This window comes from Bos grunniens, chromosome 14, assembly GCF_055505025.1.
Source record: "Bos grunniens cultivar Pamir isolate PY7600 chromosome 14, Bosgru_T2T1.0, whole genome shotgun sequence".
In the NCBI taxonomy this organism is placed as follows: Eukaryota; Metazoa; Chordata; class Mammalia; order Artiodactyla; family Bovidae; genus Bos; species Bos grunniens.
Genome location: NC_141178.1, coordinates 31,832,954 through 31,860,478, shown reverse-complemented (window position 1 = coordinate 31,860,478; position 27,525 = coordinate 31,832,954). Strand labels below are relative to the sequence as shown.

The 27,525-nt window shown below is 36.8% G+C and overlaps 1 long non-coding RNA gene across 2 annotated transcripts in view; it reads right to left on the bottom strand.

The window, feature by feature from the left end:
- Window positions 1-27,525, bottom strand: part of LOC147359247 (uncharacterized) — a 157,164-nt gene that overhangs the window by 122,711 nt on the left and 6,928 nt on the right. The window contains exons 2-3 of one of the 2 annotated variants that reach the window (XR_015140214.1): window positions 24,580-24,735; window positions 2,385-6,195 (exon numbers count right to left, since the gene is read on the bottom strand). The exons of the other annotated variant lie outside the window; for it this stretch is intronic. This is a non-coding gene — a long non-coding RNA (uncharacterized LOC147359247). Of the gene's footprint in view, window positions 1-2,384; window positions 6,196-24,579; window positions 24,736-27,525 lie in introns of those variants that run through there. 2 annotated transcript variants of the gene reach the window in all.

Below are 27,525 nucleotides of genomic sequence, written 5' to 3'. Positions count from 1 at the left end.
GATTACTGATTAAATGTACATATATCTGCTCAACTATTAAATGCCACTAGAAAAAAATATTGATTGAAATCAACATGGAGGGTTAAACAAACAGGGAAATGAAACTGTTGAAAGTGATTAAGATAGAAAAGAGAGAGAAGAGAAATAAATATTGTAATGACTTAAAGTATAAAGTCAGACAGAAACAGGAATTCCAAGCACAAGCATACCAATATTTCAAATAAAGCAGAATGAGTTCACCTTTCAGAAAAATAAAAATTGTTTTAAAACGGCGCTCTTTAAGAGACATATCTGAAATAAAAGGAAGGCATGAAAATTATGTACCACATGCCTGCTAGCAAATATAAATCATGATGGCAATATTGTCATATAAGTTAAAATTCTGTTTCATTATTGTTACATTAGGATGTGGTAGTCATGAGAATATGCCTTACTGACCTTCTATTGTAGGGTGTAAAAATGAAAAAGGCCATTCCAGCTTTGAAATCCATCACAAATTTGCACAGAAACAGTGTTATACTGGAGTGCATCAGAGATACCAAGGCCGACCAGTTCTTGGGAAAAACAGGATGCCCCTGACTTTTGCCTTCAGTTCAAGGATGCACTGATGACTTTGCAGAATTTTCTTTACACTGCTGAGCAGTCTAGGATACTTTCGACCAACATTATTCCTCTTTTGGACATCTCACCTACTCTTTTACAGCTCCCTTTCTATTTTCTATAACAAAAGAATTTCCCCCAATGTAATTCTCATACATTTTACTCTGTCTTGGTGTTTGCTTCTTCAAGACCTAGACAAAAGCAGGATACAGAATAAAGGAAATTTGCCTAATTAACATTTAAATTCTAAGTGTCTCTCAGATTACTTGACTTTTCAATGCACACAATTTTATTTTTTTTATTTTTTGCATTTCTTTTTTTAATTTAATTTTATTTTTAAACTTTACAATATTGTATTGGTTTTGCCAAATATCGAAATGAATCTGCCACAGGTATACATGTGTTCCCCATCCTGAACCTTCCTCCCTCCTCCCTCCCCATACCATCCCTCTGGGTCATCCCAGTGCACCAGCCCCAAGCGTCCAGTATCGTGCATCACACCTGGACTGGTGACTTGTTTCATGCATGATATTATACATGTTTCAATGCCATTCTCCAAAATCATCCCACCCTCTCCCTCTTCCACAGAGTCCAAAAGACTGTTCTATACATCAGTGTCTCTTTTGCTGTCTCGCATACAGGGTTATCGTTACCATCTTTCTAAATTCCATATATATGCGTTAGTACACTGTATTGGTGTTTTTCTTTCTGGCTTACTTCACTCTGTATAATAGGCTCCAGTTTCATCCACCTCATTAGAACTGATTCAAATGTATTCTTTTTAATGGCTGAGTAATACTCCATTGTGTATATGTGCCATGGCTTTCTTATCCATTCATCTGCTGATGGACATCTAGGTTGCTTCCATGTCCTGGCTATTATAAACAGTGCTGCGATGAACATTGGGGTACACGTGTCTCTTTCCCTTCTGGTTTCCTCAGTGTGTATGCCCAGCAGTGGGATTGCTGGATCATAAGGCAGTTCTATTTCCAGTTTTTTAAAGAATCTCCACACTGTTCTCCATAGTGGCTGTACTAGTTTGCATTCCCACCGACAGTGTAAGAGGGTTCCCTTTTCTCCACACCCTATCCAGCATTTATTGTTTGTAGACTTTTGGATCACAGCCATTCTGACTGGTGTGAAATGGTACCTCATAGTGGTTTTGATTTGCATTTCTCTGATAATGAGTGATGTTGAGCATCTTTTCATGTGTTAGCCATCTGTATGTCTTCTTTGGAGAAATGTCTATTTAGTTCTTTGGCCCATTTTTTGATTGGGTCATTTATTTTTCTGGAATTGAGCTGTAGGAGTTGCTTGTATATTTTTGAGATTACTTGTCAGTTGCTTCATTTGCTATTATTTTCTCCCATTCTGAAGGCTGTCTTTTCACCTTGCTTATAGTTTCCTTTGTTGTGCAGAAGCTTTTAAGTTTAATTAGGTCCCATTTGTTTATTTTTGCTTTTATTTCCAATATTCTGGGAGGTGGGTCATAGAGGATCCTGCTGTGATGTATGTCGGAGAGTGTTTTGCCTATGTTCTCCTCTAGGAGTTTTATAGTATCTGGTCTTATGTTTAGATCTTTAATCCATTTTGAGTTTATTTTTGTATATGGTGTTAGAAAGTGTTCTAGTTTCATTCTTTTACAAGTGGTTGACCAGTTTTCCCAGCACCACTTGTTAAAGAGATTGTCTTTAATTCACTGTATATTCTTGCCTCCTTTGTCAAAGATAAGGTGTCCATATGTGTGTGGATTTATCTCTGGGCTTTCTATTTTGTTCCATTGATCAATATTTCTGTCTTTGTGCCAGTACTATACTGGCTTGATGACTGTGGCTTTGTAGTAGAGTCTGAAGTCAGGTAGGTTGATTCCTCCAGTCCCATTCTTCTTTCTCAAGATAGCTTTGACTATTCGAGGTTTTTTGTATTTCCATACAAATTGTGAAATTATTTGTTCTAGCTCTGTGAAGAATACCATTGGTAGCTTGATAGGGGTTGCATTGAATCTATAAATTGCTTTAGGTAGTATAATCATTTTCACTATATTGATTCTTCCAATCCATGAACATGGTATATTTCTCCACCTTTTAGTGTCCTCTTTGATTTCTTTCACCAGTGTTTTATAGTTTTCTATATATAGGTCTTTAGTTTCTTTAGGTAGATATATTCCTAAGTATTTTATTCTTTCCATTGCAATGGTGAATGGAATTGTTTCCTTAATTTCTCTTCTGTTTTCTCATTATTAGTGTATAGGAATGCAAGGGATTTCTGTGTGTTGATTTTATATCCTGCAACTTTACTATAGTCATTGATAAGTTCTAGTAATTTTCTGGTGGAGTCTTTAGGGTTTTCTATGTAGAGGATCATGTCATCTGCAAACAGTGAGAGTTTTACTTCTTCTTTTCCAATTTGGATTCCTTTTATTTCTTTTTCTGCTCTGATTGCTGTGGCCAAAACTTCCAAAACTATGTTGAATAGTAATGGTGAAACTGGGCACCCTTGTCTTGTTCCTGACTTTAGAGGAAATGCTTTCAATTTTTCACCATTGAGGATAATGTTTGCTGTGGGTTTGTCATATACAGCTTTTATTATGTTGAGGTGTGTTCCTTCTATTCCTGCTTTCTGGAGAGTTTTTATTATAAATGGATGTTGAATTTTGTCAAAGGCTTTCTCTGCATCTATGGAGATAATCATATGGTTTTTATTTTTCAATTTGTTAATGTGGTGTATTACATTGATTGATTTGCGAATATTGAAGAATCCTTGCATCCCTGGGATAAAGCCCAATTGGTCATGGTGTATGATCTTTCTAATGTGTTGTTGGATTCTGATTGCTAGAATTTTGTTAAGGATTTTTGCATCTATGTTCATCAGTGATATTGGCCTGTAGTTTTCTTTTTTTTGTGGCATCTTTGTCAGGTGATGGTGGCCTCATAGAATGAGTTTGGAAGTTTACCTTCCTCTGCAATTTTCTGGAAGAGTTTGAGTAGGATAGGTGTTAGCTCTTCTCTAAATTTTTGGTAGAGTTCAGCTGTGAACTCATCTGGACCTGGGCTTTTGTTTGCTGGAAGATTTTTGATTAAGTTTCAATTTCCGTGCTTGTGATGGGTCTGTTAAGATTTTCTATTTCTTCCTGGTTGAGTTTTGGAAAGTTGTACTTTTCTAAGAATTTGTCCATTTCTTCCACGTTGTCCATTTTATTGGCATATAATTGCTGATAGTAGTCTCTTATGATCCCTTGTATTTCTGTGTTGTCTGTTGTGATCTCTCCATTTTCATTTCTAATTTTATTGATTTGATTTTTCTCCCTTTGTTTCTTGATGAGTCTGGCTAATGATTTGTCAATTTTATTTATCCTTTCAAAGAACCAGCTTTTGGCTTTGTTGATTTTTGCTATGGTCTCTTTTGTTTCTTTTGCATTTATTTCTGCCCTAATTTTTAAGATTTCTTTCCTTCTACTAACCCTGGGGTTCTTCATTTCTTCCTTTTCTAGTTGCTTTAGGTGTAGACTTAGGTTATTTATTTGACTTTTTTCTTGTTTCTTGAGGTATGCCTGTATTGCTATGAACTTTCCCCTTAGGACTGCTTTTACAGTGTCCCACAGATTTTGGGTTGTTGTGTTTTCATTTTCATTCATTTCTATGCAAATTTTGATTTCTTTTTAAATTTCTTCTCTGATTTGTTGGTTATTCAGCAGCATGTTGTTCAGCCTCCATATGTTGGAATTTTTAACAGTTTTTCTTCTGTAATTGAGATCTAATTTTACTGCATTGTGGTCAGAGAAGATGCTTGGAATGATTTCTGTTTTTTGAATTTACCAAGGCTAGATTTATGGCCCAGGATGTGATCTATCCTGGAGAAGGTTCCGTATGTGCTTGAGAAAAAGGTGAAATTCATTGTTTTGGGATGAAATGTCCTATAGATATCAATTAGGTCTAACTGGTCTATTGTATTGTTTAAAGTTTGTGTTTCCTTGTTAATTTTCTGTTTAATTGATCTATCCATAGGTGTGAGTGGGGTATTAAAGTCTCCCACTATTATTGTGTTATTGTTAATTTCTCCTTTCATACTTATTAGCATTTGTCTTACATATTGCAGTGCTCCTATGTTGGGTGCATATATATTTATAATTGTTATATCTTCTTGGATTGATCCTTTGATCATTATGTAGTGACCTTCTTTGTCTCTTCTCACAGCCTTTGTTGTAAAGTCTATTTTATCTGATATGAGTATTGCTACTCCTGCTTTCTTTTGGCCCCTATTTGCATGGAAAATCTTTTTCCAGCCCTTCACTTTCAGTCCGTATGTGTCGCCTGTTTTGAGGTGGGTCTCTTGCAGACAACATATGTAGGGGTCTTGTTTTTGTATCCATTCAGCCAGTCTTTGTCTTTTGTTTGGGGCATTCAACCCATTTACATTTAAGGTAATTACTGATAAGTATGATCCCATTGCCATTTACTTTATTCTTTTGGGTTTGAATTTATACACCGTTTTTGTGTTTCCTGTCTAGAGAATATCCTTTAATATTTGTTGGTGAGCTGGTTTGGTGGTGGTGAATTCTCTCAGCTTTTGCTTGTCTGTAAAGCTTTTGATTTCTCCTTCATATTTGAATGAGATCCTTGCTGGGTACAATAATCTGGGCTGTAGGTAGGTTATTTTCTTTCATCACTTTAAGTGTGTCTTGCCATTCCCTCCTGGCTTGAAGAGTTTCTATTGAAAGATCAGCTGTTATCCATATGGGAATTCCCTTGTGTGTTATTTGTTGTTTTTCCCTTGCTGCTTTTAATATTTGTTCTTTGTTAATTTGACTAATGTGTGTCTTGGGGTGTTTTGCTTTGGGTTTATCCTGTTTGGGACTCTCTGGGTTTCTTGGACTTGAGTGATTATTTCCTTCCCCATTTTAGGGAAGTTATCAACTATTATCTCCTCAAGTATTTTCTCATGGTCTTTCTTTTTGTCTTCTTCTTCTGGGACCCCTATGATTCGAATGTTGTAGCATTTAATATTGTCCTGGAGGTCTCTGAGATTGTCCTCATTTATTTTAATTCGTTTTTCTTTTTTCCTCTCTGATTCACTTATTTCTACCATTCTATCTTCTAATTCACTAATCCTATCGTCTGCCTCTGTTATTCTACTATTTGTTGCTTCCAGAGTGTTTTTAGTTTCATTTATTGCATTATTCATTATATATTGACTCTTTTTTATTTCTTCTAGGTTCTTGTTAAACCTTTCTTGCATTTTCTCAATCCTTGTCTCCAGGCTATTTATCTGTGATTCCATTTTGATTTCAAGATTTTGGATCAATTTCACTATCATTATTCAGAATTCTTTATCAGGTAGATTCCCTATCTCTTCCTCTTTGGTTTGGTTTGGTGGGCATTTATCCTGTTCCTTTATCTGCTGGGTAGTCCTCTGTCTCTTCATCTTGTTTAAATTGCTGAGTTTGGGGTGTCCTTTCTGTATTCTGGCAGTTTGTGGAGTTCTCTTTATTGTGGCATTTCCTCACTGTGTGTGGGTTTGTACAGGTGGCTTGTCAAGGTTTCTTGGTTAGGGAAGCTTGTGTTGGTGTTCTGGTGGGTGGAGCTGTATTTCTTCTCTCTGGAGTGAAATGAAGTGTCCAGTAATGAGTTATGAGATGTCTATGGTTTTGGGGTGACTTTGGGCAGCCTGTATCTTGGAGCTCAGGGCTGTGTTCCTTTGTTGCTGGAGAATTTGTTTGATATGTCTTGCCCTGGAACTTGTTGGCCCTTGTGTGGTGCTTGGTTTCAGTGTTGGTATGGAGGCGTTTGATGAGCTCCTGTCAATTAATGTTCCCTGGAGTCAGGAGTTCCCTGAAGTCAGGGTTTGGACTTAAGCCTCCTGCTTCCAGTTATCGGTCTTATTTTTACAGTAGTTTCAAAACTTCTCCTTCTATATAGCACCATTGATAAAACATCTACATTAAAGATGAAAAGTTTCTCCACCGTGAGGGTCACCCAGAGAGGTTCACAGCGTTACATGGAGAAGAGAAGAGGGAGGAGGGAGTTACAGTTGACCCGAATGAGATGAGGTGGAATCAATAGAGGAGAGAGTGGGCTAGCCAGTAATCACTTCCTTATGTGCACTCCACAACTGGACCGCTCAGAGATGTTCACAGAGCTATACAGAGAAGAGAAGGAGGAGGAAGGAGACAGAGGTGGCCAGGAGGATAAAAGGGGGGAATGAAAAGGAGGGAGACAGATCCAGCCAGTAATCAGTTCCCTAAGTGTTCTCCACTGTCTGGAACACACAGAAATTCACAGAGTTGGGTAGAGTAGAGACGGATTAGGGAGGAGACACAGGCGACCTGGTGGAAAAAAAGGAGAGTCCAAAGGGAGAGAGAGCAGTCAAGCCAGTAATCTCGCTCCCTAGTGAAAAATGGGTACTGAAGATTGGGTTCTTAAAGGTACAAAATTGGTAACAAATACATAAAAGCAAAAAGTACAAATCTAGAGTAGAGTTTGTAATTTCAAAAATACAATGTTAAAGAAAAGAAGAAGGAAAAGAAAGAGAAAAAAAACAAACAAAAACAAAGTTGCAAAAATTATAAAGAAAATACAGGTACAAAATTGATAACAAATACCAAAAAGCATAAGTTAAAAATCTAGAGTAGAGTTTGGAATTTCAGATATACAATGTTATATAAAAGAAGAAGAGAAAGAAAGAGAGAAAAAAGCAAGTCACAAAAATTATTAAAAAAAATATATAGGTACAAAATTGATAACAAATACCAAAAAGCTAAAATTAAAAATCTAGAGTAGAGTTTGGAATGTCAAAAATACAATGTTAAAGAAAAGAAGAAGAAGAAGAAAAAAAAACAAGGTCAAAAAAATTATAAAAATATATATATATGAAGTTTGCTTTAAAAAAAAAATAGGGTCTTTTTTTTTTTTTGCAAAGTAATAATAGGTTATAAAAGTGAAAATTAAAGGAATAATAGAGGACTTAAAATTCTTTAAAAATTTATAAAAAAAGAAAGAAAGAATGATCGTAAAAATAGTAAAAATATATCTAGGACTTTCTCTGGTTTTGCTGGGGGTATTGTGGGTTCAGTTCATTTTCGGCTAGTTCCTTGGTCCGACTTATATTTCTTAAGATCTATAGTAGTAGTACTAACCACCTATGTAGTAGTCGGTACTAACCACCAGGTTTTAATCTATTGCCTGTAGCTTCCAAGGCAGTTCCCTCTGTTATAGCTTCTTCTGTTTGCTGGTCTCTTCAGTGTCTGGTTTCCGCCCTGACACAAAGGGGACAGTGGAGGACACTGTTTTTTTTTTTTAGGCTCACTTGTTCAGCCGCGCTGTGGGGAGGGAGGGACACTGCAAACAAATAACACTGGCGTGAATGCACACAATTTTAATGTCCATGAATAATTAAAGTTTAATTTCTCTTTTAAATCTACATGCGTGTGTGCTTGCTAAGTCACTTGAGTTGTGTCCGACTCTGAGATCCTATGGACTATTGCGCACAAGGCCTCTCTGTCCATGGAATTCGACAGGCAAGAATACTGGAGTAGGTTGCCATGGCCTCCTCCAGGGGATCTTCCTGACCCAGAAATCAAACTTGCATCTCTTAGGTCTCCTGCATTGGCAGGCAAGTTCTTTACCACTGGCCCCACCTGGGAAGCCCTAAATATATATAAGCTCTATTTTATTTCATTTTTCTTTTTGCAATTCTAGGGGTTCTACTGCAACAACAAATATAAGTAGTGCTATGAATCAGTCTGTGTAATATTTGATGCTTTTTTAAAATAAATACTAGGATGAGTGAAGAAAGTTCTCTACGGTTCCTAATTTTCAAAGATGGATTGACATTACTATAAAGTTTTCCTCTTTAATTATCATACAATCCTAAAGTGGTAATTTACAATAATGAATTTTGAAAAAAATTTTAAACCTTACACTTCTAGAATTATTCTCCACTTTTTAATTACATATTATCCAGAATCTTTTTCTTACCTATATTTCTTTTGTGTCATTATTCTTATAATATGTATGCAATACAATGGCATGTATATAAATTTTGCCTTTATTTTTGAAAGACTTGGGTATATAATTTTTTATCCTTATAATTCGTAATCTGCAAAAAACGGGTCAATTGGATTGCATCAAAATTTAAAACTGTCCCTATTCATACAAAAAATTAGGAATTAGAAAAAATAAAAGTGACTATAGCCTGCAGAAAAATAATTGTAAGTCTATAGCTGATAGAGAACTTGTATAAAACTCAAACCTCAATTAAAAGTATGCATACAACTCAACAAGTACATGAACAAATTCAAAAATATCTATTTATGGATAAAAATAAGCTTATGAATATGTTCAAAACTTATTAGTTATTGTTGTTTTAGTTGCTAAGTTGTATCCAACTCTTATGTGACTCCATGAACTGTAGTCTGCCAGGCTTCTCTGTCCATTGGATTTCCCAGACAAGAATACTGGAGTGGGTTGCCATTTCCTTCTCCAGGGGAATCTTCCTGACCCAGGGACTATTAACTATTTAACAAAAAGTTAAAAGTTGGAAAGGATCTGGAGAAAAGGGAAACTTTGTGCAATGTTAGTGAGAAAGTAAATTGGTACAGTCATTAGGGAAAACAGTAAAATATATGATCCAGCAATCCCATTTTTGGATATACATCCAAAGGAAATAAACTCACTATCTCACAGCACTCTTACATTCATTGCAGCATTTTGCATGATAGCCAAGTAAGTGTTCATCAACAGAAGAATAAAGAAAATGTCACATACATAAAACACATACCTGAGAATATAATTCAACCATAATAAAAGAAGGAAATTCTGTCATTTGCAACAACATAGATGAACATTGTGGACATTATGCTAAGTGAATTAAGTCAGACACATAAAGACAAACACTGGATGATCTCATTTATATGTGGAATCAAAGCTAGATTCATAGAAACACAGTAGAATGCTGGCTACCTGAGGTGAGGGGGATGGGAGAAATGGGGAGATGTTGGTCAAAAGATGCAAACTTTCAGTTGTAAGATCAGTAAGTTCTGGAGAATTCATCTGCAATTGGTAACTACAGTTAATAGTACTGTTTTGTATAATTGAAATTTAATAAGAAAGGAGATCTTAAATGTCTTCATCACTAAAGGGGTAAAGGTAATTATATGAGGTGATGAATATGCTATTATTTTTGGTTGTAGTAATCGTATTACAATGTGTACATATATCAAAATATCACATTATATATCTTAAATACACCTAATTTTTATTTGTAAATCATACCTCAATAAAGCTGCAACAGAAAGGAATGACTATATACAGTGATGAAGAGGATGAGGAATTGCCAGTGGGAATATAAAATGATAAGGCCATTTTGAGAAAACCTAAGCATACAACTGCCATATGACCTACCCATTTCATGAACAGTTTTCTGCCCTAAAGAAAAGCTTATATCCACAGAAAGACTGATAGTACACGTTATAGTAGCTCGATTTGTAATAACCAAAACCTGAAAACCCAAATATTTAGTAGATGAATGCTCCATAGGACAATCTTTTAAAAATAAAGTATTTACTCTGTGACAATCTAGAGGAGTGGGATGCAGGTACGGTGGGAGGGAGGCCCTAGAGGGAGGGGATATATGTATACTTATAGCCGATTCACATTGCTGTACGGCAGAAACCAGCACAACATTGTAAAGCAATTATCCTCCAATTTAAAAAAAATAGAATATACATATTATCATATAAAAAATCTCAAAATAATTGTAAAGTGGAAACAATTAGGACAAAGGTGCATAATTTCTGTGGTCCCATTTATATGAAACTCTGTATATGCAAAGTAATATATACAGTTACCCAAAGTGGGACCGGTTTTATTTTGGGGAAGAGTGAGTGAAGTTTGGGGAGAGGAAGAAAAAGGAATTACAGAGGCAAAGTAGGAAATTTTGAGGGGTAGAGAGTATATTCATTTTCTTCATTTTATTGATAGTTTTAAAAACTATCAAATTTTCTTAAATATCTGTAGCCTATTTTGTACTAACTATACCTCAATAGAGCTGTTACAAAGAAGAAAGGAAACTAATACTTTAAAGTAGTAATTTTTAAATTAATATCAAACAGGATCATCAAAGAACTTATCACAAAATTACTGGTACCCAATCCTCAAATAATCTGTTACAAAATGTCTGGCATGGGGTCTGAGAATTTGGATTTCTAACAAACTCCCAGGTATTGTTCATGCTGCTGGTCCAAAGATTGCAGTTTAGGAAAAATTCACCACTTTTGTTGTTGTTCAGTTGCTAAGTCATGTCCAACTCTTTGCAACCCCATGGACTGCAGCATACCAGGCTTCCCTGTCCCACCCTGTCTACAGGCGTTTGCTCAGATTCACGTCCAGTGAGTCCATGATATTATCTATCTCATCCTCTGACACCCTATTCATCCTTTGCCTTCTATCTTTCCCAGCATCAAGGTCTTTTCCAGTGAGTCATCCCTTCACATCAGGCAGCCAAAGTATGAGAACTTCAGCTTCAGCATCAGTCCTTCCTAAATCCTGGTTAGTCAAGTTACCCTCAGAGAAGGCAATGACACCCCACTCCAGTACTCTTGCCTGGGAAATCCCATGGACGGAGGAGCCTGGTAGGCTACAGTCCATGGGGAGGCGAAGAGTCGGACACGACTGAGCGACTTCACTTTCACTTTTCACTTTCATGCACTGAAGAAGGAAATGGCAACCCACTCCAGTATTCTTGCCTGGAGAATCCCAGGGACAGGAGCCTGGTGGGCTGCCATCTATGGGGTCACACAGAGTCGGACACGACTGAAGTGACATAGCAGCAAGTTACCCTCAAACTGACACCTTCACCTAAGCGCTTGTTAGATATAATCATCTTAGACCTTAACCCAGACTTCCTGTATCAAAATTGCATTTAATTAAAAAATATTGAATATCCTATGAAAGAAGGTGTTAGTCATTCAGTTGTGTCTGAATCTTTGGACCCCATGGACTATAGCCCACCAGGCTTCTCTGTCCATGGAATTCCCCAGGCAAGAACACTGGAGTGGGTTGTCATTCCCTTCTCCAGGGGATCTTCCCAACACAGGGATTGAACACTGGTCTCCCGTATTGTAGGCCAATTCTTTAACAAATGAGCCACCGAGTATCCCAAATACCCTATATGGGAAAAAATGATATCCTAAATAGATATGCATCACTAGAGAATGTTTTTCTTCATTGTGTAAGAAAAAATATGTGTAAGTCTCATTCACTGGAAGAGCAAAGAAGTTTGAAAAAACATTTTCCTCTTTAGATTTTATGTATAATGCTTAAATTAACGTCTTGATATGTAATCCCTTAAATTTATGAATTGTGGATTCTGAACCTCTTGTACAGTTGTACCCATCCAGACAAAGCTGAAATCAAGAATTGTCTATCTCATTCCATCTGAGATAGCTAATTTATATTTCTTTGACCAGAAATATAAAGTGAGCCTGGAAAGATTATTAGCTGTGTTAAGGAGTCAGGTCTTTCTATTTGCAAGACTTGTAGTTTCAAGGCTAGTGTATAGAAACACTAAATTATCTAATAAATCCTTTAGGGTTAAAATTACACATTAGAGATGTGAAGATAAGACCATTATTAGAGTTTTCACAAGGTTATATTTATTACAGACAGAGACTACAGAAACTCCAATTCTCCCCAAGCATCTCAGTGCAATTCCTTTGGCTGAAATTTAACAGGATAAAAATTAAGATCTTAATTCATTTAAATGCTTGTTTAACATGTGCAAAGTTTTATTTCTTTAACTTACAAAAAGACAATATTTTATTTCTTGAACTCTAATTTCTCCGAGGGATCTCAAAATTTTTAGAGGATTCAGTGATTTCATTATTCTTTAATAATGGTAATCTTTAAATATTGGTATGGCCATTTGTATGACTTCTATTCAGGACTCCTTCAAGATACTAGACAGAACAGAGAGTACATTTGCTGCTTAGGCAATGGTATATCCTCATTCTGTGTCATGGCTTACCAAGGACAAAATAAAAAACTACATTCTGGTTTTTCCAGAAAGATACACAAAGAAGCAATGGTTGATAACGGCAGAGTCGAATCATAAATATGGATTTCAGACTGCTGGCCTCATCTCAGGACCACAGCTATAAGAGTGGTTGATTGTAACTTAACTGAAAAGCCAAATATAGTAAGCAATACTGACTGAACTTTGCAATTACTTAGTAAGCACTTATAACCTAAAGGTCTCTGAGAACCAATCTCAGAGATTCTGATTTAATTGGTCAGTAGTAGACCCAGGTACTGGTATATGTTAAAGTACACTTGAGAGGATTTTTAATATGCTACTACATTTGAGAACCACTGAGTTAATTTTTTAAAAAGGAAAAAACTAAAGAGAAAAACTAGAAACTGCAAAATGAAATTCTCTTCTCCTTCCCTAATTTCTCTCAGTCTATTTTCACTATTTTTAACTACTCACTAATAACACAGTCCCCTCCCTTCATGAGAAAAGTGTGACCTATATGATTGGGGAGCTACAATGAGGCAATTAAGAAATCTTAATGAAACTCTCACTACATTTTCTCATCTTTTGAATCCCCTAACTTGAGAATTCAAAAGTTCTGGTGTTCTATGTGGAAAATTTCCAGGGCAGATGTTATTTGGAAAGGGATTTATGTATGGGAGAGGGGCAGAAAAAACAAAATGAAACACTATAGATCTGGGTCTGTGGGACAGAGTTATAGTCAAATTATTTCACCATGGTTCTGCACTCAAGACTACGGCGCTTCCTGGGATACACCCTCCAGGACTGAAAGTGTTACCTGTTAAGGGGTCTCAGGTGAATTCCTGCAGAAGTTATTCTTAGGCAAAGGGAGTTGCCTGCCCCACATTTCTTCCTCCCCAGGGGTGGAGTGCTTCCAATGACTGTTTGATATAAGGGAATAATGCCTCATCCTCGCTTCTAGTCCTCAGGTGTAATACAGGATATCTCTGAAGACCTGTCCAGTGGGCTGGGTGAGGATTTTTATGCTACTGCATTGCAGGTCAATTTTTCCTTCTGCCCAATCCCGTTTCTTTCAACCTCTGAAAAGGTATTGTTCCCTAAGGTATTTGCCAATATTCCTAAAACTCAGTTTAGTGAAGAACAGGCTAATAAAAGATGATGTTAGGAAGAGGCAGTTTATTAAAATGAGATTTTGAAGATGGATATTCATTGGCCAATTTATCAGCGATGAGAACCCCATTGCTGAGATAGGTGAAGTGCTAATAGCCTCTGGTATGTGATAGCTGGGTAACTGCTAATACTCTCACCAGTGGTGGTGACCTGGAGTCTACAGGGAAACAAAACACTGAAGCATCAACATTTTAAGTAACATCTTAGGTTCAGGGGAAATAGTAATTATAAGAAACATAATTGCCGGAGGCGTTGCTAAGGGTGATCAATGTACTGGAGAAAGAAAGCAAAACCTGTGATAGAACAGTCTTATGGACTCTGTGGGAGAGGGAGGCGGGGGGAAGATTTGGGAGAATGGCATCGAAACATGTATAATATCATGTATGAAACGAGTTGCCAGTCCAGGTTCGATGCACGATACTGGATGCTTGGGGCTGGTGCACTGGGACGACCCAGAGGGATGGTATGGGGAGGGAGGAGAGTTCAGTATGGGGAACACATGTATACCTGTGGCAGATTCATTTCAATATTTGGCAAAACTAATACAATATTGTACAGTTTAAAAATAAAATAAAATTAAAAAAAAAAAACCTGTGATAATTCATCACCAATTTAAGCCCAGGTGTTTAAAAACCATAGTACCTCCTTGGCAACAGAGATGGAAACTTCTGTCTCCTGTAGTTGAAAAGCAGAAAGCTGAGGCTTAAGGTCATCTCTTAGTTGTAATGGTAATGCAACTCCAGAGAAGACTGAACCCTCATATCTAGCAATTCCATTACACAACGATGGGGCCCTAGTTGGGAAGGAGTGAGGGTTTCCCAGGTGGCTCACTGGTAAAGAATCCCCTGCAGGAGACAACGGTTTGATACCTGGGTCAGGAAGATCCCCTGGAGGAGGGGGCAATGGGAACGTACTCTGATATTCTTGCCTGGAAAAATGCTATGGACAGCTACAGTCCGCAGGGTCTCAAAGAGTCAGACGTGACTGAGCATGCATGAGATTCATATACTTAGATGGAGATATATGTGACAATCCACATGAACAACTGAAATCTCTGTATGCCCCTAAACATCTTCAGACTGCAGAAATCTCCTGAATTACCATCCCCTAAATCTTAGTACTCCCCAGAATCCTCCAGGATACTTCCATGTTAAAATCTTGCATGCACCTTGTTTGAAGTAAATCTGCTAGTTGATGCTTTAAGAGATAACTATGTTCCCCACAGAATGTCTGCCTCTCCTCCAGTTTTGTGCATGAGCGTAATAACTAGTATTAAGTGACAACATAACTCAGATTTGATGACACTTGATCTACTAAGGGAGTGAAAGGACTTTAACTGCAGTGGTTACACGCAGCCTTGCCAAATGTAGGAACAGGAGTCAGGGCTTATGTAAGGAACTGAATGCAATAAGTCTGATGTCAAGGGTATCATGACATAAAGTTAGATAAGAGACATCTTATACAACTGGGAACAATCTCCTATGAAACTCTATTTAAAACTCTGTCAAAGATACAAAAGATAGTTTTAACCTGCAAGAATGGAGTATAAAGCCCAGAGAAGGAAATGTCTCCCACTAAGTAAAAAATAAAAGCCATAAGTATGATAGCAGGCAGTGTAAAAAGGAATTGAGAATCAGCAAAATGAAACATTGAAATGGGGATCTATTATGTAAGGCTGGAAACTGTGAGTCAACTATATTTCAAGGGAGGCCTAAAAGACACTCCATTTACCCAGTCAATAAGGCATGCACTGGCGAGAAACTGAGCAGTAGTTTCTCTGTAAGATGGTAGTTCAGGTCTGACAGCTGGGAAAGCTGTTACAGAACTGTTCCCTGATAGCAACTAGAATGGTAATGAGAATTTTTCCAAAGAAAGGTCATATGATAGCTACTAGCTGTCAAAATACAGTAATTACAATTATTGTAATAAACAACCATGTCATAGTAAAAATGGGGTGAAGGACACAGAGACTTTTAACCGGATTATGGCACCCTTGGGAGAAAGATATGTAGAGCAAGATGGATAGCTCAGTTTGTATAACAGTCTTATAAATCAAGGTGAGTTAAGGATGCATGATCAGGAAACTCAGGACAGTCAGTCAAATATTCATGATGGACAACTTTCTGATCCTGGACCAGGTTTCAGGCCCCAAACTATTTGCTTGAAGGAAGATCCAAGTTCCCAGAAGGGAGCACTGAAAAGCAATATTATGTGCAAATACTAATAATTCATCTCGCCTCTTCCCAAAAAGATCCAGGACCGTCTACTCTGGAAATCATATATGAGGGACTGTGAAAATATAAATATTTGGAAGACTGACTGACAGAGTCCCAGTTGACACTGATATATGGTACTTACAGCATCATAACTCTTGCTAGAGTAACAGAATGAAAGAATTAACAGACTGGCTTATATCAGGTTTCACGAACTTCACAGGTTATCACCTAGTCCTTCTCTTCCCAATCCCTAAGTGTAAGTTTAACTGAATACTCTTCTCAGTAAACCAGTCCCCAAATTAGCTCCTTCCCTCGTGTAGTTAGAACTTTCTGCAGGTGAGGCCTTAAAAATTACCCATCCCCCCACACCAGGCAAGTTATTAAAATGATATCACATGCCAGAGGAAATAGGAAAGGTCAGTGTGCTACCTTTAAGTACTGAAAGAAGTCCAGGATTGTGGTCTCTGTTATATCCTCAGTTATTCTTCATGTCAGCTCTTACAATGGCAAGATGCATGATGGAGAATGACAGTCAATTGCCCAAATTTAAGTGAACTATATTCAGACTGCTGTTGTACAAGAGGGAAAAGTTATTTCTTCAACAGCTTAGTAACATGACCTTGGGTACAAGGTGTGTAGTGATCGATCAGTGTATTCTTCTCAAGCCTTACAGTGAAAAGAATCAGGATCAGTTTCCATGTGATGCCACAGGACTATGTTAACTCTCTCCCTCTCTCTCATAAAATACTCTCAAGGATTCTAGACTGTTAATATTGATATATTCGGCAGACGATCAGGTTGGTCCACTATCAATGGCATGATAATCACATCAACTGAGCCAAAAGAGCCAGTATGTTTGAGGATTTGTAAGATCCATGTGTCCCAGAGGGTGAGCAAGAAAACATTAAGCTATGGGATGCATTGTACCAGTGAGGTTTTTAGTTGTTCAATACACTGGAGTATGCTTTCCTCGAAAGTAAAGAATAATAGACTGCTTCGTGCACTACTCACAATTACAAAGGAAGCACATAACCTGGGAAACATTTTATACTCCAGATGTAGCATATTTCATACTGGGTATTACTGTTTTGACTCATCTGCCAGGTGATTTGGAAGGCTGACAGCTTTTGGTGGGACCCAGAGCCAGAAAAGGAATCAGCACCATACATAGCTTTCGATTCTTCTACTCAGCCCCTTCTACATGGGGCATATGACTCTGAAGGAACAATAACCCTCAGAATGTATGACAAGCTCCTGTCAGAGGATACACCATCTTGTAAAGCTTTAATTTTCTATAGCAAGGTCACACTGTCATGTGACACCACCACCTGGCTTTCTACTGTGCAGTTGTAAAGATGGAACATTAGATTAACACTTAAAGTAACTTTCAATTAAGAATGCCCATTATGGGTGAGCAAAATGGGTGAAGGGGATCAACAGGTATATCTCCAGTTTTAAAGATAAATCACACAGATGTAATGTACAGCATGATGAATATAGTCAATAATAGTGTATTGCAAATAATCAATAATATTGTATTACAAATTTAAACATTTATAAAAAAGTAAGTTTTAACAATGTTCATCACTAGAAAATATATTTTAACTTTGTATGGTGATGGATAGTAACTACACTTATCGTGGTGATAATTTTGCAATGTATGGTGGTGGTGTATTAAATAATTTGTGTCCAACTCTTGTGACCCCATGGACTGCAGGCTGCCAGGCTCCACTGTCCTTCAGATTTCCAAGGCAAGAAACCCACTCCTGTAGGAGTGGGTTGTAATTTCCTTCTCCAGGATCTTCCCAACTTAGGGATCAAATCCACATCTCATGCATTTCAGATGGATTCTTTACTGCTGAGCCACCAGGGAAGCTCCTTTGCAATGTATAATAGTAGTTAGTAGTTTTAGTTGCTCAGTCATGTCTGACTCTTTGCAACCCCATGGACTGTAGCCTGCCATGGTCCTCTGACCATGAGATTCTCCAGGCAAGAATACTGGTGTGGATTGCCATTCCCTTCTCCAGTTCTCCAGAGGATCTTCCCAACACAGGGCTTGAACCTGGCTCTACTGCACTGCAGGTAGATACCTCACCTTCTGAGTTACAGGGAAGTCCTATATAAACGTCACATAATTTCACTGTAGCCTGAAATTAAAGTAATGTTGTCAATTATAATTCAATTTTAAAAAGAATGCCCATTATGAATGGTTTCTGTTGGACCTACCATGTTACCAAGTCAAAAGACTGGGGTGGCCCAGCAGAAATTCACCACAAGATATAAGCTTTCTAGGAAGTGTAAGATACAGGTAGGTCCAGAGAGCAGAATTGAGCATCACAAGCAAGTGATCTAGACTCCCACGTCCTCTGGTGTTTTCCCCTACCTCTCCTTCAGGTCACTCCTATGGGTGTCTGGGTGTTGGCAGTGATGGAGCACTTAATACAGATGTTGGAGAAAGAATAAGAATGAGCTTGGTTTGTATGTGGTTCAGCTCATATATAAATGGAAACTGAAGACACTCTCCTTCTCTGCTACAGCCACACTCAGGTATGACCCTTAAAGCCTACAGTGAGGCAAAATCTCCCTATTAGTAAAGCTCTGATTCCACAGATTCAGCTCAATCAACCTGTCGTCAGCAATGCCAGTACCAGTACAATGGGACCATGATGACAGCACCCACTTATCAAGGCCTATATAAGCGCTGATGCCTCTGAATATCCAACAGAATCCAACACATAAATCTGTTATGGATCATCCCTAAAAGATATTGGTAAGAGACTTGGTGGCAAGGTGATTACAAGGTTCACTCCTTTCAGCAGTGGGCTTTTTTCATTATGACTAGAACTGATGCCTATTCTAAGTATGGATTTTGCCTTTCCTTCTTATAGGACCTTAGCCAGCATCACTATCTAAAGATTTATATAGTGATCCACTAACATAAATTCCCTCATTACTTTACATGGAACCAAACAGAAGATGAGCATCAATGAGCACGTGATTATGACATCAATTTATTCCATTACTTCCCACGCAGTCAGTAACCACTAGCTCAATGAAGAAATGGAACACATTTATGAAAGTTCAACTAAGACTCCACCTTCAAGATGTTAATAGCAAGACACTAATTTAATCACAGTATTATTTACTGAAATTAATTCTGGAGATCAAATAGGTTAGAAAAACAAATAAACCATTTTATACAATGACTATTTCTGACATGACTTTTGTAATTAGAAAATTGTTAGGATTTACTTCACTCGGTTGATTATACAAGAAAATCTTATGCAAAAACCTTCATTAAAAGTTACTATTGATTTTATTATATAAATTAGAAGAAATTTTTATCCTCCGCATCCTCATCATAGTCAACAACAGCAAAAAGTCATAAAAATTAGCCATAGTGTTCTGATAATAGGATTAATTTACAAAGTAGAAGCAATAAATCAGTTAACTCTATTTGGGGCAAAACTGATTGATTTCAAAAATTATACTGGAGAGGAAAAAATAAAGCAGAGACATTACTTTGCCAACAAAGGTCCATCTAGTCAAAACTATGGTTTTTCCAGTAGTCATGTATGGATGTGGAAGTTGGACTATAAAGAAAGCTGAGTGCCGAAGACTTTATGCTTTTGAACTGTGGTGTTGGAGAAGACTTTGAGAATCCCCTGGACTGCAAGGAGATCCAACCAGTCCTTCCTAAAGGAAATCAGTCTTGAACATTCATTAGAAGGGCTGATCCTGAAGCTGAAACTCCAATACTTTGGCCACTTGATGCAAAGAACTCATTGGAAAAGACCCTGATGATAGGAAAGATTGGATGGCATCATCGACTCAATGGACATGAGTTTGAGTACACTCCAGGAGTTGGTGATGGGCAGGGAGGCTTGGCATGCTGCAGTCCATGGAGTTGCAAAGAATCCCAGACATGACTGAGTGACTGAAATGAACTGATACTGGAGAAAGGCGGTTTTTCAGAGTAATTTGTTCAAAGTATTATTTTACAATCTTTGTTTCATCACAATCTTTTGTGGTTAGATTTTCTTTGATTTGCCTCACATGTGGCCAGATATAATGCACATGGAGCAATTATTCAGGTGTTCAAATGTACCAAGCGTAACACCACAGGGATATGAAAACTCATCTCCCAACTAGAAAATAAGTTGGGTCAATGTTCAGTTTATGCTTAAGGTTAAAAAGTAAAAGAGCAATCTCTATTTTACAAAAACAAAATCCTTCTTGATCCCTTGGTTTCTCTAAATGTCATTGATGGATTACCTTTGGCAAAGTAATTGCTAAAGCTGGCCATTATTTCATATTTAGACTGTGAGGATTAACGGAAGATCAAGTAGGTACAGGAGGAAAATGATCACAATGAGGCAGTGAAGCCTACATTTATTTTAATTAACTCCTCTTTAGACTTTCTATCCTTGAGAGCTTTCCAGAAAATTTCATGGCTGAACCTCTTATACAACAAGTAAGTACATACATCCATCTCTATTTCCTCTCTACTGTGATCCACTTTTTCCGCCTTTGGATATTTAACTGTCATTCTTTACTAAAAGAAATGTTGAACGTATGTTTCTTTTAAAGACTCATTTCTGAGAATAAGAACAATGCACTCATGAGTAAAATTAGAGAAGGCCATTCAATTTCCAAATAAGGCCCTAAGACTATGACAGATATCTTTTAAGATAAACCTATGATAGAGTTACACATAATAATACAAAGTAAAATTACAGATCTTCTAGAAACCTAACAAAATGTATGGTATCCTTACTATCAATTAAAATAAAACCACATATGTTCTTGTAATCCTATAAAAAGAAAGAATAGGGAAGGAGATGGGGTTATGTAAGAGGCACTGTGGTGTGGTTGCATTCTATACTGGTTCTTTAACTGTCATAAGTGTCCATGTTTGAAGGTTTGTGAAAGAAATCAAGTCAGCCCTACTTCATTATTTTCCAAGGAAGTCAGAAACTAATTGAATTTTAATTTCAGCAATGGTTATAGTAAATGGAAAAATACCTTTCAAAAGGAGTATTTATATAAGATGTAAAATTTTTCACTTACACACTACAATTTTCTTCTCACAGAATTTATTTCTCATTACAGGTAAAACTCCATATCCTCTACTGATGTGATATGTGATTTATGCATGAGGTTCCTCTTCTAGACAAGTTATATTTCATAAAATCATGAAAATTGTGTTGTTTGACACAAAAGTAAAAAGATGAAGGGAGGGAAGAAACTGAGGTAAAGTGAGAAGGAAAGTCCAGATTTATGGGCTGCAAATTACAAAATACAAATTTTGTATACAAAACTAGCTAAAGGATTTTATATAGCTAGAATTCCCTGTTAAAGTTGATAACATAATGATTCATGTTTATATGAATCAGTGTTTAATAAAAACCAAAAGCTTTATCAACAAAATTTTGTTCAAATATTTCAGAGATCAGATTTTTTATTTGTAATACCTTGATGATTTGGGAATAAAATAATAATATGCAAGAATATGTAGCAATGTTAGCAGCAAAGAAAAACTGTAGCGACCAAAATTTTGAATATCAAAGTTGAGTCAATAGTAAAATATTTGTCATCTATGCAGGTTTGATTAAATTGCAAACTTTAAAATGACACAAAAAAATGGAAGGGGTTATGGGAGGTATAACAGATATTTTTAGTGTGTAATTTTTGATCTGAATCCACCCCCAGAATGAGTTATGGTTCTTTCATTTTTCAATCATGTAATCTTGTAAGTTATTTTTCTACCTTCAGAAATGTTGTAAGAATTACCTAGAGTAAAAGAGAAAGCAATCTACCAACTATAAATATTTAAGCAATTAACATTCACTATAAATTTTCTTCTTGTCTAGATAAATGTTTTTATTTATTTTTCAAATGTAAATGGTTCACCATACACACAAAAAAAAACTGTTAAGGAACTAGAAGTTCAAAAAGCATGACTAACAAGTTGTTTTTTTAAAAGAAGTTTTAATAAATTATTTTGAATATAACACCAAACTAAAATTTTGGAATTTATGATATATCTAAAGAAATATTTTAATGATGAGAAAACACTGTGAAAGATCCAAAAAGAAGTGTATTATCAACCTAAAACAACAAAAATTTTAATAATATCTTAACTGACATTGGAAAAAATTAGTATCTTTTATTACATAATAGAAATACATTTGCCTCAGAAATGCTAATATTTTTTCTTTCTGATGGCATGGAGTAAACAGCATAATATTCTCTGGGGTCCCTTTATAGTCTGTGGCTATAAATATTCCACAATATCAGAAAATTTCTTCTTTCCTATTCCCCTCCCATTTTTAAAAAGTGCATCTTTTGAAATTTTTTCACATCTATTAAACATCAAACCTTTAGATAGTGGACCTGGAGAGACCATTTGGTATAGACTTTCAGCTATTGTATATTAAGTCTAACATTTATTTTTATTTGAAATTTACAGATAGGACATGGACATATTTATGTCTTCAAAATTGACAGTTACACATTTTCAGCATAACTGTTTTAGCATCCTGACTATCAGCATAGGAAGTGTGAGTGAAAGTCGCTCAGTCATGTCCCACTCTTTGTGACCCCATGTGACACAGTCCATGGAATTCTCCAGACCAGAATACTGGAGTGCTTAGCCTTTCCCTTCTCCAGGGGATCTTCTCAACCCAGGGACCGAACCCAGGTTTCTGGTATTGCAGGAGGATTCTTTACCAGCTGAGCCACAAGGGAAGCCCAGCATAGGAAACATGATTTTAAAACAATTCACATTCTACACAGAACCAAATTTCTATGGGTCAATACATGTATCTTTTCCTACATTCTGAAAATAGAGTTTCTTTTATACATAGAGCACTTAAAAAAATCATGAAAAATCCTTTCTACTTAAAGAATATGATTCCCTCAGAATGAGATTTCAAGTACAAATGAAGAATGACATATTTATTAAGCATTACTATGTGCCAAAAACTTTCCATAAGTTATTTCCAATTCTCAAAATTCTGTGAGCTATGGACAAGAGAAATCAAAACCATAGAGAGGCTAACTAATAAGGATCCATTCATACAGCTTAGAGAGATCAAGATCAAAATCATGGTTATCTTACAGCAAAACCTGTGTTGTCTACAATAAGTCTGCAGTTAGGAAGCACTGCTTCTGAGAGATGGTTCACCCCTCTGGGCATGATTTTCCTGACCATTTAATGTTATAGTCCTTTTGTAGAAGCTTTTAATACCTAAGATACATCTGGTAAACCTTTTTCTAAGCACCAGGACTACTTACCTTTAGACAAATCTGGATAAATAGAACATTTTTTTTTTTCAGCAAAAAATTATGTTCCAAGCTCTAAGTAAGGAGTTGATGTGCCTAAATAAACAAGCATCTTACTCTCAGAGAATTCAGTATTTCATTAGGTCACACAGAAACAAATAATTAAAAGTTAAAATTTTGACACAGCAAAAGAAAGAAACTAATAGTACTACTATATGATCTAGCAGTAACACTCTGGGTACACACCCAGAAAAAACCATAATTTGAAAAGACACATGCACCCCAATGTTCACCTCAGCACTATTTACAACAACCAAGACACAGAAGGAACCTGGAAGGAATGGATAAAGAAGATGTGGTACATATATACAATAGAATACTATTCACCATAAAAAAAAGAATGAAATGTTATCTGTAGCAACATTGATGGCCCTAGAAATTATCATACTCAGTGAAGTAAGTCAGACAAAGACTAATACTGTATGATATTACTTACAAATGGAATCTAATTTTTTAAATGGTATTAGTAAACTTATTTACAAAATAGAAAACCGACTTACAGATTTCTAAAACAAACTTGTTACCAAAGGCGAAATGTGTGTGTGTGTGTGGTGGGAGGGGGGGGGTGATAAATTGGGAGTTTGTGATTGATATACACACTACTATACATAAAATAGATATACAACAATGACCTACTCTGTAACACATGGAATTCTACTCAATATTCTTTATGTGGGAAAAGAATCTGAAAAGAATGGATATATGTTTATGTATAATTGAATTACTATTCTGTACACCTGAAACTAACACAATATTTCAAGTCAACTACACTCCAATTAAACTTAATAATTAAAAAAATAACAAAAATTAATAAATGCTTTATTTGCCCTAGACTTTTCATATTCCTAATAGTCATTTAAGTCTCATAATAGCTCTACAAGGTTAGTATCAGTTTGTTCTTGGTGTTGATCAGAGGTCATTATCTATACAGAGATACCGGTACATGTAAAGTGAAGAGTTGTTACATGAATCAACTATGTGGATTCTAAAATATAAGCATTTTCCACTCTATACACAGCTTCCTATAAAATTTATGTTCAAAATAGTTCCATAGGATAATTTTAATTTCAGAGATATTGAGAGCTGGAGAATAGCATTTCTACACTCTTAGGAATAACAACTGAAGTCTACAACTAATTTACATTAGGAAATTGAAATTGCAAGGCAAACAACTAACTCCAAATCTAAAGAGAAACAGGTAACAGAAGACAGAAACTGGATTTATGCTTTTGCTTACCTGGAACAAAAGTTGCCAAATGCCATATAAACCAGTAAGATGAGTCAGCTTGCTAAGTCGCTTCAGTCGTGTCTGACTCTGTGTGACCCCGTAGATGGCAGCCTCCTCTGTCCTTGGGATTTTCCAGGCAAGAATGCTGGAGTGGGTTGCCATTTCCTTCTCCAATGCATGAAAGTAAAAAGTTAAAGTGAAGTCACTCAGTCGTGTCTGACTCTTTGCGACCCCATGGACTGCAGCCCACCAGGCTCCTCTGTCCATGGGATTTTCCAGGCAAGAGTACTGGAGTGGATTGCCATTGCCATTGCTAAGGCTCAAGTGTGGGCTAGCTTGAGATGGTATAGCCCATATGTGATGAAGACATATTAAGATGATGCCCTTTTGTGGGCTTTTCCTTCTGGAACCCTAGCAGACTCCAACAAGGTCAAATTAAAAAATAATAATGATAATAAATAAATCCTGACAGTTTCCGCAGCAGCAGACACTGCTGACCCCTTACCCAGACTCATCTTCTTATCTTCCCTTTGTTACAAAACCCTTAGCCTGCAAGAGGAGTTAAAAACTGCTTCTTGAAAAGTGGAAATAAAAGACAAAAAGAAAACTACACATCAGGAATGGACAGGAATACATGCTAGGCTTAACGTTACATTTAGACAGAGGTGGCAATATCTGTAAACACCACATTTCCAAGAATCAAGTTCACAGTGCCTGCCTAAGATGGAGGCTTAATCAGTCCAATCAAATAACACCCCATTGTGTCTCCTTCTGTCATGCTAAAAGAATCAAGTACAAATAATAGTATAGCACAACTGGGAATACAAAAGACAGGCATTTCCCTAAGGTTCACAAAAGACTCTAAATCAAGCAGATTGACAGACCTAAAGCCAAACAACATCAGACCTCAGAAAAATTCTCTGCCAAATTTAGACTACTCCTTAAACACAAGTTGCCACTAGAAAACTTATCACTTGAAGTCTTTGGTGCACTTTAGAAGCGAGAAGTTCAAAATCAGCCCAGCACCTGACTAGATTAACATAAACCCACACAATGAAGACTTTGAGAGATAACTTTTAAAAATCATTTATCTCAGTATCTAGCATCCTACACAAAACCCCCTATTTTCAACAAAGATGCAAAAAGATTTAACGGTCTCAAGGGACAAAGTAATCACTGTAGCTAGCTTCAACTATTATAAAGATGTTGTAACTATTAGACATGCACGTTGTTAAGTCATGTCCAGCTCTTTGAGACCCCATGGACTGTACCCTGCCAGGATCCTCTGTCTGTGGAATTTTCCAGGCAAGAATACTGGAGTGGGTTTTGCCATTTCCTATTCCAGGGGAATAAAAAGCCTCTTGATGAAAGTGAAAGTGGAGAGTGAAAAAGTTGGCTTAAAGCTCAACATTCAGAAAATGAAGATCATGGCATCCGGTCCCATCACTTCATGGGAAACAGATGGGGAAACAGTGGAAACAGTGTCAGACTTTATTTTTGAGGGCTCCAAAATCACTGCAGATGGTGACTGCAGCCATAAAATTAAAAGACGCTTACTCCTTGGAAGGAAAGTTATGACCAACCTAGATAGCATATTCAAAAGCGGAGGCATTATATTGCCAACAAAGGTTTGTCTAGTCAAGGCTATGGTTTTTCCAGTAGTCATGTACGGATGTGAGAGTTGGACTGTGAAGAAGGCTGAGTGCCAAAGAATTGATGCTTTTGAACTGTGGTGTTGGAGAAGACTCTTGAGAGTCCCTTGGACTGCAAGGAGATCCAACCAGTCCATTCTGAAGGAGATCAGCCCTGGGATTTCTTTGGAAGGAATGATGCTAAAGCTGAAACTCCAGTACTTTGGCCACCTCATGCAAAGAGTTGACTCATTGGAAAAGACTCTGATGCTGGGAGGGATTGGGGGCAGGAAGAGAAGGGGACGACAGAGGATGAGATGGCTGGATGGCATCACTGACTCGATGGACGTGAGTCTGAGTGAACTCCGGGAGTTGGTGATGGACAGGGAGGCCTGGCGTGCTGCGATTCATGGGGTCGCAAGAGTCAGACACGACTGAGTGACTGAACTGAACTGATTCCAGGGGATCTTCCTCACCCAGGGATCAAACCTGCATCTCTTGTGTCTCCTGTATTAGCAGGTAGATTATTTACCACTGTGCCACCCGGGAAGTGCAACTATTAGACAGTAAATGTTATGTAAATATGTTTGACATATTAAAGCTTTTAGTGGGGAAGAAATAGTGGATAACATGAATGATCAGATAGGTAGTTTCAGCAGAGAAAGAAAAGGTATGAGAAAAAATCAAATGGAGATGCTAGAATTAAAGAAAACACAGTAACAAAGATGAGATGAAGAATCAGTAGATGATACAGATAAGGAAAAAATATCAGAGAACTTGAAGTCAATAGATATTACCCAAACTGAGAGGAAAAGTGAAAAACATAAAAGCATTATGGAGCATCTAACAATTGTGGAATAACATGAAAATATCAAGTACACATTTAATTGAAGAAAGACAATAGGGCAAAATACATATTTGTAGAAGAATGTGAATTTTTTCAAAATTTGTTACAGATACAAAAAACATAGATCCAAATATTATAAAATACACGCACACAGCCAAGCAAAACTAAAAAAGCATCTCTGTATACAGTCACCCCTCACCGTCCACAAGGTATGGTTACAGCATGCCCCTGGATACCAAAATCTTCAACTTTCAAGTCCCTAATATAAAATAGGACAATGAGAACACACAGATGTCTTATATTTCAACTACTGAAAAGCACAAAGAGAAAATCTTGAAAATCAAAAGAGGAAAATGGACACATTTCCTATAGAGAAAAAAATGGCCAAAATTACAACAGACCCCCTCAGCAAAAACTAAGCAAACCAGTAGAAAATGGGGTGACAACTAAAAAATTCTGAAATAATAATTTTATTCA